This window comes from Chelonoidis abingdonii, chromosome 26 (assembly GCF_003597395.2).
Source record: "Chelonoidis abingdonii isolate Lonesome George chromosome 26, CheloAbing_2.0, whole genome shotgun sequence".
Lineage (NCBI taxonomy): Eukaryota > Metazoa > Chordata > Testudines > Testudinidae > Chelonoidis > Chelonoidis abingdonii.
Window position 1 is genome coordinate 11,335,676 of NC_133794.1, and position 13,584 is coordinate 11,349,259.

The following is a 13,584-nucleotide window of genomic DNA, read 5'->3' on the forward strand; positions in this document are numbered from 1 at the left end:
CCAGGAATGATGGGCTCAGCTCAGCCCGTGGCCACACACCATACCGGTGGGGTTTTGCAGCACACAGGTGATGCTGGGACGTCACACCGCCAGCTCCTGCCAGGTCGCTCTCCTCTCCCCTCTGGATTCAGCTGCCTCATGCCATTTTGCTGTATCATTGGCAAGACGCGGGGCCTCTCTGGCTGCAGGTCCCAGGGTGCTAACCCCACCCTGCCAGGCTTCCTGGGGGGTGGAGTGTCACGGAGTCCCCGGGCGATGCTCTGGAACTGCTCCCCACAAAGCCAGTCAGGACTTTGGGAGCCTCCTCTCCCTTGGAGCAGACTTGTTCAGGGCAAGAAGCTCACACGTCTTCACCTCCTGGGTCTCTCCTTGGAGCATTCAGCAACCTCATGCCCCTCCGTGGCTTCCCACAGGAGCGCCACCCAGTCCAAGACGATCGGAGACAAGCTGCACAGGTGTAAGCCGACCCGGGTAGCTGCACCCACACACGAGGCACTATTGTCCCAAGAGCCACATGAACTACTTCACCTAGCCAGCACAAGCCAGAACAAACAGACGCGCTTGAGTGGCCTTTGCCGGGAGGTAACCAGAGAAAGGGTCAAGAAAAGCGAGCAATTGCTTATGCTCAGTACTACCACAAAGTCAAGTGACACTACTAGCGATATGCGACCGCCCTTCGGAACCCGTGGGGTAAGTGCGCTACATGCTGAGGACAGTGAGCTCTCAGAACTCCCTAGGCAGGACAATCACCACTTCTTAAATGACACTCCCCAGGTGCTCCAAAGACGTCGTCCGGCCAATGTGGGGTAAGCTGCCACAGCAGCACGCCTACCTCTCTGCTTCAGCTTCCTTCCCACGGCCAGGAGAGGTCACCACTGATCCCTTTGTCATCTTCCAACGACTTTCAGCTGGCACCTTGCACGACCGGCAGGTGGAGCCCAGGCCATCAGTGCAGGTAGACAGAGCTGCCAGCACATCTAGGTAGCCATGGCTCAATCTCCTGCTACGGGGCCAGATCTAGCACTATAACAGAACTAATGCTCTCAAGGCGCACATACTTGAGACCGCTGAGGCCCAAAATACCCTTTTTTACCCCACGAGGAGTACTCCACACAGCAGGCACAAGACCACGCTAAAAACCCACACACCATCCCATGTTCGTCTACCACAATGGAGCGGACCACCGTGAACTGCAGACAAGCGCATGACACCCGAAGTCTAGCCTAAGCGGCATCCGGGCTTGAGCCACCCTGGGCCCACCCCTGGTATCCAATCATGGCGTAGCGCTGGCTCCCGAGAGGAGGATCGGGCAATTGCTCAGTGCGCAAGCCCGGCTCTGCCTTGTTGCATCCCCACCCTGTCGGCGCAGACTTAGTCTCCATCTCGTACTAGGGTACCCTGAGCGAGGCCGGGCCAGCCAGGAGGCCAAGTACATGGCGCTAGCGAGTTGCCTGCGCTTACCATATCAGGGCACAACGCGACGCGGCTCGCACGCAAGCTTCTCACTGTCATCTCGCACTGGCACTGGAGCGTCTCGGCGTGCCCAGAGCTAACTTGCTGCTCCAGTGCACCCGATTTAGCTGTCATGTAAAGCAACCGAATGCTCTGGCATATTCCTTCAGCCCTACCGTGCCTGGACACGAAGCAGAAGTTCCTTGTAAGTTTGTGAAACATCTGCTCCATCTGAACATCAGTGCACTGGTTGAACATACGCACACGAGAGCTGTACACCTGGAGCTAGGCGCATCCATTGCATGGCAGCAGGGGCAACACAGGAATGCTCGCGAGGACCTGTCCGTAAGACGGCTTTTGGTCACATAACTTTAAGTCTAAGTAAGATTGAACGCATACTTAAATGCAGCTCAGACATCGGCCATCCCTTTTCGCTCGGGAAGCTGCATATTGCGATAAGGGATGGTTCCTCAATCTGAGTGGCCGCACGCCAAGGTTTGTCAAACTGTTTGCTCCCTGTTAGGGCGGCGAAATGCTCTGTGCAATTACCCCTCTTGGCCAGCACGGTGTCAGTGTGCTCGCATGGACGGCACAATGCGCGCTCCTGACGCGAATAATAAGCTCCAGAAATCGTTGTGGGCGACCATGAGTCGTCAGCGTGCGACTGGCTAGGTAGGAGAGACAGACACTAAGCTTGCGGTCTGCAGTTCTAGCGAGTGAACGGGAGGAGAGTCATCTGGCCTCTCCTCCATGCGGGACACAGTCCGCTACACCTGTTAGGGAAATGCTCTGTGCCATGACCCCTCTTGGCCACATGGTGTCAGTGTTGCTGCCATGGCAGGAAAATGCTCTGGTGGCATTGCCCGCATGGCCTCAGGGTGGCACTCATTGCTTTTCCTGAGAAATGCATCTGTGCACTGTGCATTACCCCATCCCGTGTAGCAGACCCACCGCGTGACACCACATCCACACAAGCGGGCCACAAAACCCAAACATTTCACGGGCCCCTAACTTCAAGGGGCCCAAAATCCATTTACAGAGGCCTCGTAAGAATTAGGGGCCCCAAACCGCCAATTTCGCAGAGGCCCCTAACCCCTAGGGTCCCAAAGCGCATTTCCGGGGCCTCTGAAACCCAGGAGGCCCGAAAGCCCATTTTTCCAGTGGCCCCTAATACCTCAGGGGCCCTCAAAACCCATTTCCAGGGGCCCCTAATACCAAGGGGCCGCAACCCCCCATTTCCAGGGGCCCCTCACCTCAAAGGCCCGCGACAATCCCAATTACAGGGGCCGCCTAACTCCTACAGCGCCCAACCCCCTTTCGAGTGGCTATTAACCCGAGGGTCGTAAAACCCATTTCGCGGGTGGGGCCTCACGAAGGCCTCAAAACCCAATTTCCAGGGCCCCTAAAGTCGGGGACACCAAAAACCCCATTTCGAGGGCCCGTAGCGTTACGCGGCCCCAACCCCGCTAATTTCCAGGGGCCCCTAAACCTAGGGGACCCAAAACCCGCATATCCCAGGGGCCTAACTCACAGGGGCCGCAAACCCCTCATTTTCAGGGCCCACTCCCACCCAAGAGCCCCAACCCTCTTATTCAGGTCCCCGTTTAATCCTAGGGGCCCCATATTCCGCTATTTCCAGGGCCCTCGTAACCCTAGGGTCTCAAATACACCATTTCAAAGGCCACTATAACCACGGGGACCCGCAAAACCGCCATTTCCAGTGGCCCTCCACCATTAGGGCCCAAACCACGCATTTTCCACCGGGTCCGCTAAAACCTAGGGGCCCCAACCCCATTTCCAAGGACGCGCCTTACCTCAGGGGGCCACCAAGAATCCATTTCCAGGGGCCGCCTAAAACAAGGGGCCCAACTCCATTTCCAGGTGTGCCCCTAACCTCAGGGGCCTTCAAAACCAAAAATTCCACGGGCCCTACCATTGGGGCCAAAACCCCATTTCCTGGGGGCCCCTAAAGTAGGGGCGCCCAGAACCATTTTCCAGGGCCCTGAACCTGAGGGGCCCTCAAAAACCCCATTTCACAGGGACCCGCTAACCTCTCAGGGGCCACCTAATCACCCCATTTCCAGGGCCCTAAACTGAGGGGCCTCATACCCCATTTCCAGGGGCCCCTAAGCGCCGAGGGACCTTGAAAAAAACACCAATTTCTAGGGGCCGCCCTAATCCGAGGGACTCCAAAACCGGCGCATTTCCAGGGACCGCCTAACCTCAAGGGGGGGTCCAAACTCCCTATTTCCAGCGGCCCCTAACACTGAGGGGGCCTCAAAACCCCCATTTTCGCAGGAAGCCCCTTCATTCCAGGGGCCTGAAAACCCATTTCCAGGGGCCACTAACATACCGAATCGGTCCCCAGAACCGCCATTTAACAGGGGCCCCTAAACAGAGGCCCTCAACCCATTTCCCAGCGGGCTCCTAAACCTAGGGGCCCCAAACTCGCGGCATTTCCAGGGTCCCGCGAAACCTATAGGCCCCCAAAACCCCATTTCCAGATGCCCTTAATCTCATTGACCCGCAAAACCCCATTTCCGGGGCCCCTAACTTAGGGGCACCAATATCCCATGTCCTGGGGCCTCCTAGACCCTAGGGCCCACCCGCCATTTCCAGAAGGCCTCCTGACCTAAGAGGAGCAAAACCGCATTTCCTGGGGCCTCTAACAACCCAGAGCCCAACCCCCACTTTCGCAGGATCCCCTAACTCTAAGTGGCCTGCCAAAACCCCATTTCCAGAGGCCCTAATCTAGGGCCCAAAACCACCATTTCCCAGGTGCCGTAACACCCAGCGGCCGCCGCACCATTTCCAGGGGCCCCTAACTGTAGGCCCCAAACACCCCATTTCCAGGGGACCCTAACCCAAGGGGCCCCAACTCCGCCATTTCCAGTGGGGCTAACCCCAGGGCCACGAAACCCATTCCAGGAGCCCTTAACGACCGAGGTGCCCAAAACCTCCATTTTCCAGGAGGCCCCTTAAAACCAATTGCCCAACCCCCATTTCCAGGGACCCTAACCACTAGGGGAACAAAAGCCGCATTTCCAGGGGACCCTAACATTCAGGGGCCCGAAAACGCCCATTATCCAGAGGCCTCTAAACCTAGAGTCCACAATAACTCCATTTCCAGTAGCCCATAACCCCAGCGGCCCAAAACCCATTTCTCAAGGGCCACTAACCCCAGAGGTCACAAAACCCATTCTCAGGAGATCCAGTGGCACGGTTCTGGGGGCTCACATGTAGCCTGCGCATTCCAGGCGCCCTATAAGGAGCTGAGGAACTTCTTGGGGTTCTGCCCTCCGTGGGCTTCCCACAGCGAGCCCACCCAGGCGTGGGTCCTGGGAAGCCACTAGCGGTTCTGCCACCCCCTTTGCCGGTCAGGCGTGACTCTCAGCAGCAGCAAACAGAGGTTTATGTCGATGACCGGAAAGGGTCTAAAACAGAGTTGTAGAATCAGCGAACCAGACCCCTCGGCCGGTCATTCTGGGGGCAGTGCAGCCAGACCCTAGGTCGACTTCACTGCCTTATCCATCCAGGTAGCTCCAGCACTCCCGACACTGCTCCAGCCACTCTACCTCTCTGCTTCAGCTCGCTTTCCCAGAGCCAGGAGGTCACCACTGATCCCTTTGTCTCCAACACTTTCAGCTGGCACCTTTGCCGAGGAGGGGCCCAGGCCATCAGTTGCTAGGAGACAGAGTGCCAAGGCACTTAGCGTGCCATGGCCTTTTGGCCTGCTGCCAGATACTTGAAGAACTTGCCGATAGGGATCAGCTGAGGATCGCTGCGAAACGACAGTATTCAGGAGCAAACGATGAGGTAACACGTCCCAGTTCGTTCACATGGTTAGCAGAGAGCGCTGTGTGTGCGCGACAGACGCAAGAGAGGGGGGGGGGAGTGGCTCCGGGGGGGGGCCTACCGTGGGGGGGAGGGAGGTGCCTCAGGGTGGAGGCGGGGGCGGAGAGCTGCTGCAGGCTTGTGGGGGGGCATAAGGTGGAAGTTTCGCCCACCGGCTCTGCCACATCCAGCTCTGCTGATGCACCTCAAGCCTGATCTTCTGCCCCGGTGATTCCAGTCCCCGGCTCCCCGTGCACCGCTTGGCTAATGTGCCAATATTCTGGGCTCTAATGTGGCTCATAAACCCACCGCAATCTCGGCTTCTGAGGACACTGGTCACGGAAAGAAAGGGCTGGAATAGAGCCCCACCCAGTGTTATGTGCTGCCTATCGGGGCACGAGGTTGAATCGAGTCCTGTTTCAAGGAAGGTTCCCGCTCAGAGGAATTCAGTAAGCTCTGGGGGCTCATTTCTAAGGTTCTGTCTACACTACTGCCTATGCTGCAAAACGTGTGTCGCTCAGGGGGTGAATATTCCACCCTCCTGAGTGAGCGACACAAGTCACACCCCAAAAGTGCCTGTGTGCCCAGCACTATGTCGGCGGGAAAGCATCTAATGCCCTACGGCATTTGGGGGTTTAACCCCCGTGTCCCCTCTGACGAGCGTGGAATGGCTGCTGCAGTCTCCGCACTGCCCCATGCCTTGGGATGGGGCTCGCAGTTTCTAGAACTGCCTGCAGGAGGCGCTGGGCTCTTCCTGTTTCTGCATTAGAGGATGAGCTCTGGGTAGGGAGCCTAAACCCCAGAGGCCTGCCAGCTGTGCGGGCAGTAGGAGGGGAGGTCTTTGCAGCAGGGCAGACTCAGGAGGGTGGAATATTGTGGCCATCCCTTCCAGTAGATCCACATCCGTGCTCTTGATCCCCAGTCAAGTGGGGTTCCCCTCCACGCCTCCCCTCTCTGTTCCCCAGTTTGAGGGGGAGCAGTAGGAGGGGAGGGGATCCAGCTCTTCAAAGCTCAGCCCCAGATGTCTTTTGCGTTTCATTATGTGATGGGCCCCCCTAGTGGACACCTGGGCCCATCGCAGCTTTCAGACTCTCTGGGGGCAGAAAGGTCCTGGGGTATGGGGAGTGGGGTACAGCGGGGCCTTAGATAGACCCCACTGGGTGGGGTGCATGGCTTTGATGCTGTACCCGGCAGCCTGATTAAAAGGTGCGATGCTGGGAGAGGTGAGGGTGAGGAGCAGACAGGTCGAAAAGCACATGGCTTAAATGTCCCTGCCACCCACCCATGGCTGGGAGCTGGAGCAGGTGTCCGGGGCTTCATGCAGCCAGACATACTGGGGTCATGGATAGCAGGCCAGGCTGCAGATGGCAAAGGATGGTGTCAGTGTGGGTTTTGGCCTCCATCATTACTGTTAGCAATGCAAACCCCTCCACCACCCCAGCTCCAGAGCGCCTCCTCTCTGCTGCCTGGGAAGATTCAGAGACAGCCCGTTCGTCAACCCTTAGCCATGAGAGGGGAGCCAGCCCCAGGCTCTGCTGATGAGTCTGCCGGCTGCTCTGAATGGATTTAGAGGCTTGGCGTGGTGCTGGGTCTGACGCCCACCCAAGGCCTGCGCTTTCCTGGAAGCCAGACAGGAGGATGGCAAATTAAATGGGTCGGAAAAAAAGAGACTGGCTGGGCACCTGCAGGACAGACCATGGGGAGAAGGGAAAGGAAATTGACCCCCTCCCACTGCTGCAGAGAGTCAGGGGTTCCTGACCTCTGGGCTCCACACGCTGCAGCTGCTCGTCTTCAGCTCAGGGGCTGACACAGCTGCCTGGCTGCTGTGGAAGCGAAAGCCGCCACGTCACTATTTAAACCGACGAGAGGCTGATGCGAGGCTCTGGGGAAGGGGAAGGTGCCCACCCATTGGCGGCGGGGGGCGTGTATATGAAAGGCACCATGGTACGAAAACACTGTATCGAACATGCGATGTAGCACTCAGGAGTCCACTCAGTCCAGCCCAGTGCTTCCCAACCTCTTTGGGCTCAGGACCCGTTTTATGACTCGTCACAACCCAGTAAATAGGCTGGGAGTGGAGGCCCTGGGGTGGTTTCGGTCTGATCCTGCCCCCTTGGGGGGCTTGGGTCTTGCCTGGCACTCACCCCACAGTGGCAGCTCCTGCAGCTCCTGTGTTGTGGGGCTGGCTGGGCTTGGCTCTCCCTGCTAGGGGGGCACTGTGACCTCCAGGGTTGCGGCACCGCTCAGGTTTGGCCCCGCCACCCCAGCTGGATCAAATGTGTGTGAGTGGAGATGTGAGCTGGCTCGCGGGGGTTGCAGCACCACTCACCCGAATGCGGCCTACCCGGGTTCCCGTCGTCGTGATGGCTGGGCCAAACCTGAGTGGCGCCAGGAGCCCAGAGGCTGCGATGCCAAGAGACGAGCCCAGCCTGCCCCGTGGGACAGGAGCTGCCACACCATCCTTTGAAACATTCTGGCGACCCAATTCTGGGTCTCGACCCACAGGTTGAGAAACCCTGGTCTAGACACCACTTATGCCTCTCGCCTTGCGTCATCTCTGCACCAGGGTGAATTTGGGTGGGGGCAAAGGCCTGACGTCGGCTAGCAAGGCTTTGAGTGCTGCCAGGGCCTTTCCCCAGGCTCTGCTGTCACACACACGCGCTAACCTGCTGATATCACACACACACCTATTGCTCCCTTTGGCACATTGCAGTTAGCAGCAGCGAGTCCCTGGAAGCCTCCTCTCAAGCCAGCCGGGTGCCCCCGAGGGAACACACCACCTTGCCGGAGACGTACCGAGTGACAATGTCACGGGAGCCAAAGGCAAGCAATGTTCTTGGCTCCTGCGTTTCCTCGCGGGGCTGCGATCGAAGGGAAGCGTTCCCTTTCCATGGCCCCTCTCGCTGGGCTGCCACGCTGCACGTCACCGAGCCTGTATCTGGCACACCGCCCGGGTCTTCTACACGGCAATCCCTCGTCCAGCACGGCCGGCTGTGCCGGGGGTCCCCCAGGCACCATCCTGAGGCGAATGCATCCAGTTGCCTTTTAGTACCTTTGATCTGCCCCGGCCTTCGTGTGTCCCTGACGTTCCAGACGCAGCCAGTGCCCAGGGTCACAGGACATGAGGGAGGACAGCCTTGTGGTTAACACGCTCGCTGGGGACGCAGGAGCTGCGACTTCACTTCCCAGCTGTGCTACTGACCTCGGCAAGTCCCGGGGAGATAGGTCTTCCACAGGGTGGCCCTGCTCCCATTTCGGTGCTTGAATAAAGGACCAGATTTGTCAGAAGAGCTCAGCTGGCCTCAATCCTGTGTGCTGAGCCCTCTCTGAGCCTCAGCATCTGCCCCGGAGAACAGTCCTGCCTTTCTTCCCCCCTTTGTCTTGTCCGGTTAGTTCCTTTGGGGCAGGCCCTGGCTCCCCATCTGCGGCAGCACCTGGCACAACGGAAGCCCCAATCTTGGTCGGGAATAATAAGGGGCTACAACTGGAGGGCCACCCTGAATAAGGATGGAAGGTCTAGTGGGTAGAGCAGCAAGCCTGGGGGAGGAGTCCTGGCTTCCAGTCACTTAGGCCCGGTTCCTCCAAGGAAACCAATGGAAATTAGGAGCCCAGATCCCACTGGGGGTTCCTAGTGTCCAAGATCACCTAGTCTGACCTCCTGTATAACACAAGCCAGAGAACTTCCTCAGAAGAATTCCCAGAGAAGAAACACATCCCATCTTGATTTAAAAATGGCCACTGATGAAGAACCCACCACGCCTCTTGGGAAATTGTACCAGCGGTCTGGATCCAATGGCTCTGGGGCTTAGTTGTGCCATGCCTCAGTTTCCCCCACTGGGGATAATGCTCCACTAGCTCTCAGGGGTGCTATGAACCGCTCAGATACCAGGGTAATAAGGGTCATATGAGGACATGTCTAGGTAGGGATCAGGCATGACAGACGGCAAAATCCACAGCGGAGAATTTCCTCTGCACCCCATGGAAGGGTTAATGGCTCATGGATCGACTCCTCTCCAGGGGAATGACTTGAACAGCGGCTCTGGCCAAGCGCCTTCCCCATCCATTACCCTGATTGTGTTCCGAACACCCGAGATGGCCATCGTGGGCTTGCAGAAATCTAATTGAAGCTATTTTCCTTGAAAGCCGAGCAGCCACGCCTCCTGCTTTCTCCTTTGCCGTGCCCCAGCCTTTATCGCAGGAGCAAAGCACCGTGGTTTGCTCCCCTCAGGGACGGGAGCTTTCCAAAGACCCAGGTGGACGGACAGTGGAAAATCCCTTTGGAAAGGCTGGGAGAGTGAAATCCCTTTGGCCCAGGTTGGGATCAATGGAGGGACAGACTCTTTCTCTGAGCTGCAGGCCCCCAAGCTGTAAAGCCAGGAGTACTAATCCTTCCCTTCTCCCACCCTTTGTCTCTTCAGTCTTGGGCAGGGACTGTCTCTCATTCTGTGCTGTGCAGCGCCTGACACTACAGGGCCCGTAGGCTGCCCGGGAATCAGCCGCAGAGCTAGGAATTGAACTAGGGTCACCGGCCAGAGCCCAGCCCACTAGGCCGTCCTTTCTACCTGCTGCTCCCTTCCTGGAGCCTCTGCCTCCGTGCTGGCCCCTTCCTAGCTCAGGCGATCCCTGGAACAGGGGACCATCCTTGCTGCAAAGTGCCTGGCACATCAGAAACCAGTCATGAGCATTCAATGATTAATTACAAGCCCAGCTCCAGCTGCAGGGTGTCTCCCGATCCCTCAGGACATGGGGGGCAGGAGGTCACAGCTGTACCCAATTGAACAAGATGCTCTGCCCCACAAAAGGTGAGTGGGGCAGGGGGAAGATGGTGTCCCAAGAGCTACCTGATAAGGCTGGGACAACCTACCACCGCCCTGACGCCAGCTTTTCAGCACCATGAACAGGGCCCAGGCTGGCTGTAGGGGAGAGAAATGGCCCTTGTGCTGGAGAGATCCAGGGCTGCTCTTCGCTTGTTTGCATCGGGGGTCCCTCCCGGGGACTCTGCAGGGAGTTGGTTTTATGCTGTCTTCAGATGATTCCTTTGTGGCTCTCCTGTGCCGGAACCGGAGTGGAGGCCGCGTCCTCGCCTGGGGTCCCACCGGCGGACAAACATCCACTCCTGTCGCGAGTGGGCAGAACTCAGCTGCAGATGGTGCATCCCATGTTGTTCCATGCATGGCGGGGGGGGGTTTCAGATGAACATCAGCAAAACAGCAGCTTTATTCACGACTCATAAACTAGGTGTATTATGGCAGCGCCTTAGGAACCCAAACGGAGTCCTGCTGGTCAGGTGCTGTGACAGACCCTGCCCCAGAGAGCTCATCAGTCATTTCCAGGAACGGCTAATTACAAACACACTGGCTGCTGATTGGCTAGCCTTCTTGGATTTATTATTTAATTAGCCCTAATAATAATTATTGTCACGGTTACAGGGCGGCACCGCTGACCCTTGTGTGGTCTCTCCGAGCGCACCCCCCACAAGTGAAATCCCTTGAGCGGACGCTGGGCTGGCACACCCTGTGCATTCACCGTGCTTTCCCCAGCAGGTCCAACCGGGTTCAGCACCTGCGGGTTCCCCTTGCAGAGCTCTGTGGCCAGTGATGAGTAGAGTATCAGGGGGTAGCCATGTTAGTCTGTATCCACAAAAACAACAAGGAGTCCGGTGGCACCTGAAAGACTAACACATTTATTTGGGCATAAGCTTTCATGGGTAAAAACCTCACCTCTTCAGTGGTGAGCAGAGCGATCCAACGGCCTTTCGAAATCAAAGCGCTGCTTAACTCTAACAGTAGGAGCAAAGTGCAACATGAGAGGGAAAAGGATTGGCAAACAGCAAGTATGCAGATCTGCCTTCCCTAAAGTCCTGGGACGATGGGCCGGGAAGGTCTGGCTTCTTCAGCCGGTATTAGCCTGGACAGCTCCCTATCAACAACCCCACCGCCATCCTCGGAGAAAGAGAAGCGTGTCACTTTTCATCCCACCAGATGTCCTTTCACTCTGCTGGTACCCACCCAAACCCAGTTTCGTAGCTCAGCTGGTGCAAAGAATCATTAAGAAAGGGATAGATAATAAGACAGAAAATATCATGTTGGCTCTATATAAATCCATGGTAATGCCCACATCTTGAATACTGCGTGCAGATGTGGTTGCCCCATCTCAAAAAGGATATATTGGAACTGGAAAAGGTTCAGAAAAGGGCAACAAAAATGGTTAGGGGTATGGAACGGCTTCTGTTTGAGGAGAGATTAATAAAACTGGGACTGTTCAGCTTGGAAAAGAGACGACTAAGGGGGAGATATGATAGAGGTCTATAAAATCATGACTGGTGTGGACAAAGTAAATAAGGAAGTGTAATTTATTCCTTCTCATAACACAAGAACTAGGGGTCACCCATGAAATTAATAGGCAACAGGTTTAAAACAGACAAAAGGAAGTATTTCTTCACACAACGCACAGTCAACCAGTAGAACTCTTTGCCAGGGGATGTTGTGAAGGCCAAGACTATAGCAGGGATCAAAAAAAGAACTAGATAAGTTCATGGAGGATAGGTCCATCAGTGGCTATTAGCCAGGATGGGCAGGGATGGTGTCCCTAGCTTCATTGCCAGCAGCTGGGAATGGGCAACAGGGAATGGATCACTTGATGATTCCCTGTTCTCTTCATTCCCTCTGGGGCACCTGGCACTGGCCATTGTCGGAAGACAGGCTACTGGGCTAGATGGACCTTTGGTCTGACCCAATATGGCCGTTCTTATGTAAAGAGATAGAACCCTCCCCACTAACAGCCCAGCCAGCGTCTTTTAACTACCCTGAAGCATTTACCCCCAGGAGCAGGTCCAGCTGTTGTTTCGCTTCCTGCTGGGATTTTCTTACCACCCCACCCCACCACCCCATTCAACTGAACCATCTTCATGCAGGAAACACCCCAGTGACCTGCTCTCAAACGAGCAATCCAAATGATCAAAAGCCCCGTGGTGTTATCATCACCAGGAGGTCGTGGTGCCAAGATTTCCTTCCCAACCGCCAGAGTTCCCAGCTTTCTTTCTGTTTGAAACAAGAGCTGAGACACGCCCTGATCACAGCCTTTCAGTAAAAACATCCCTGATAGGGTATAAACTCCCTGCTCCAATCCTGGCTCTGAGAGGGTTAATGCAGGCCTGAGAGACCAATTAACCCACCTGGCGGGTGGGTGGTGTCACGGAGTCCCTGGGCGATGCTCTGGAACTGCTCCCCACAAAGTCAATCAGGACTTTGGGGAGTCTCCTCTCCCTTGGAGCAGACTGTCTCCAGGGCAAGAAGCTCACATGGCTTCACCTTCCTGGGTCTGACCTTGGAGCATTCAGCATCCTCTGCCCCTCCGTGCACTTCCCACAGCGAGTCCACCCAGCGGGGTCCTGGGGAAGCCACAGGGTCCTGCACCCCCACTTCGCAGTCAGACGTGACTCTCAGCCAGCCAGTAAAACAGAGGTTTATTCAATGACAGGAACACGGTCTAAAACAGAGCTTGTAGGTACCGCGAACCGGACCCCTTGGCTGGGTCCATTCTGAGGGGCAGTGAGCCAGACCCCCACCTCTGCACTTCACTCCCTGTCCCCAGGCAGCTCCAGACTGAAAGCCCCTCCTCCTCTGCTCAGCTCCTTTCCCAGGCCAGGAGGTCACCTGATCTCTTTGTCTCCAACACCTTCAGTTGGCACCTTTGCAGAGGAGGGGCCCAGGCCATCAGTTGCTAGGAGACAGAGTATCAGGCATTTAGATGCACTGGCCCCTTGCTCTGCAGCAATCACACACCCTTATCCCACCACCTAGGTACTTAAGAACTGCATAGGGGAAACTGAGGCACCCACACAGTATTCAGAGAAAACATTAAGAACAGTCCCAGTTCTTTGTCACAGGTGGCCGAGACATAATTAAAGATGAAGCCCAGCTGGGGAAGGAGCTGGGTGATGAGTATTAAGGGGAACACAGATGAGAAGGAGAGAATGCCGCAAGCCCTGGCTTGGAGGTAGAGAGCAAAGACCCCAGAGCCACAGGAGAGGATGCCCAGGGGGAAGCTGGCCTGGGGGCTCCTCTCCTGCGTGGTGAGGCCAGAAGAGAAACACAGCTGTCACTGGGATGGAGTGAGCACTGATGAGAGGGTAGGACCTGCAAGATGCTGAGGCCTGCTAGCAGGTTATGGCAAGAGGGAGTCTGGGGACAGGTTGCGGGTTGTAGGATCCCTGGACTGGAACCCAGTATAGTGGGAGGGCCTGGGTTTCCTTCTAGTCACTGGGGAAGCAGGTGGGAGGCCCCTGGAAAGAGGAAA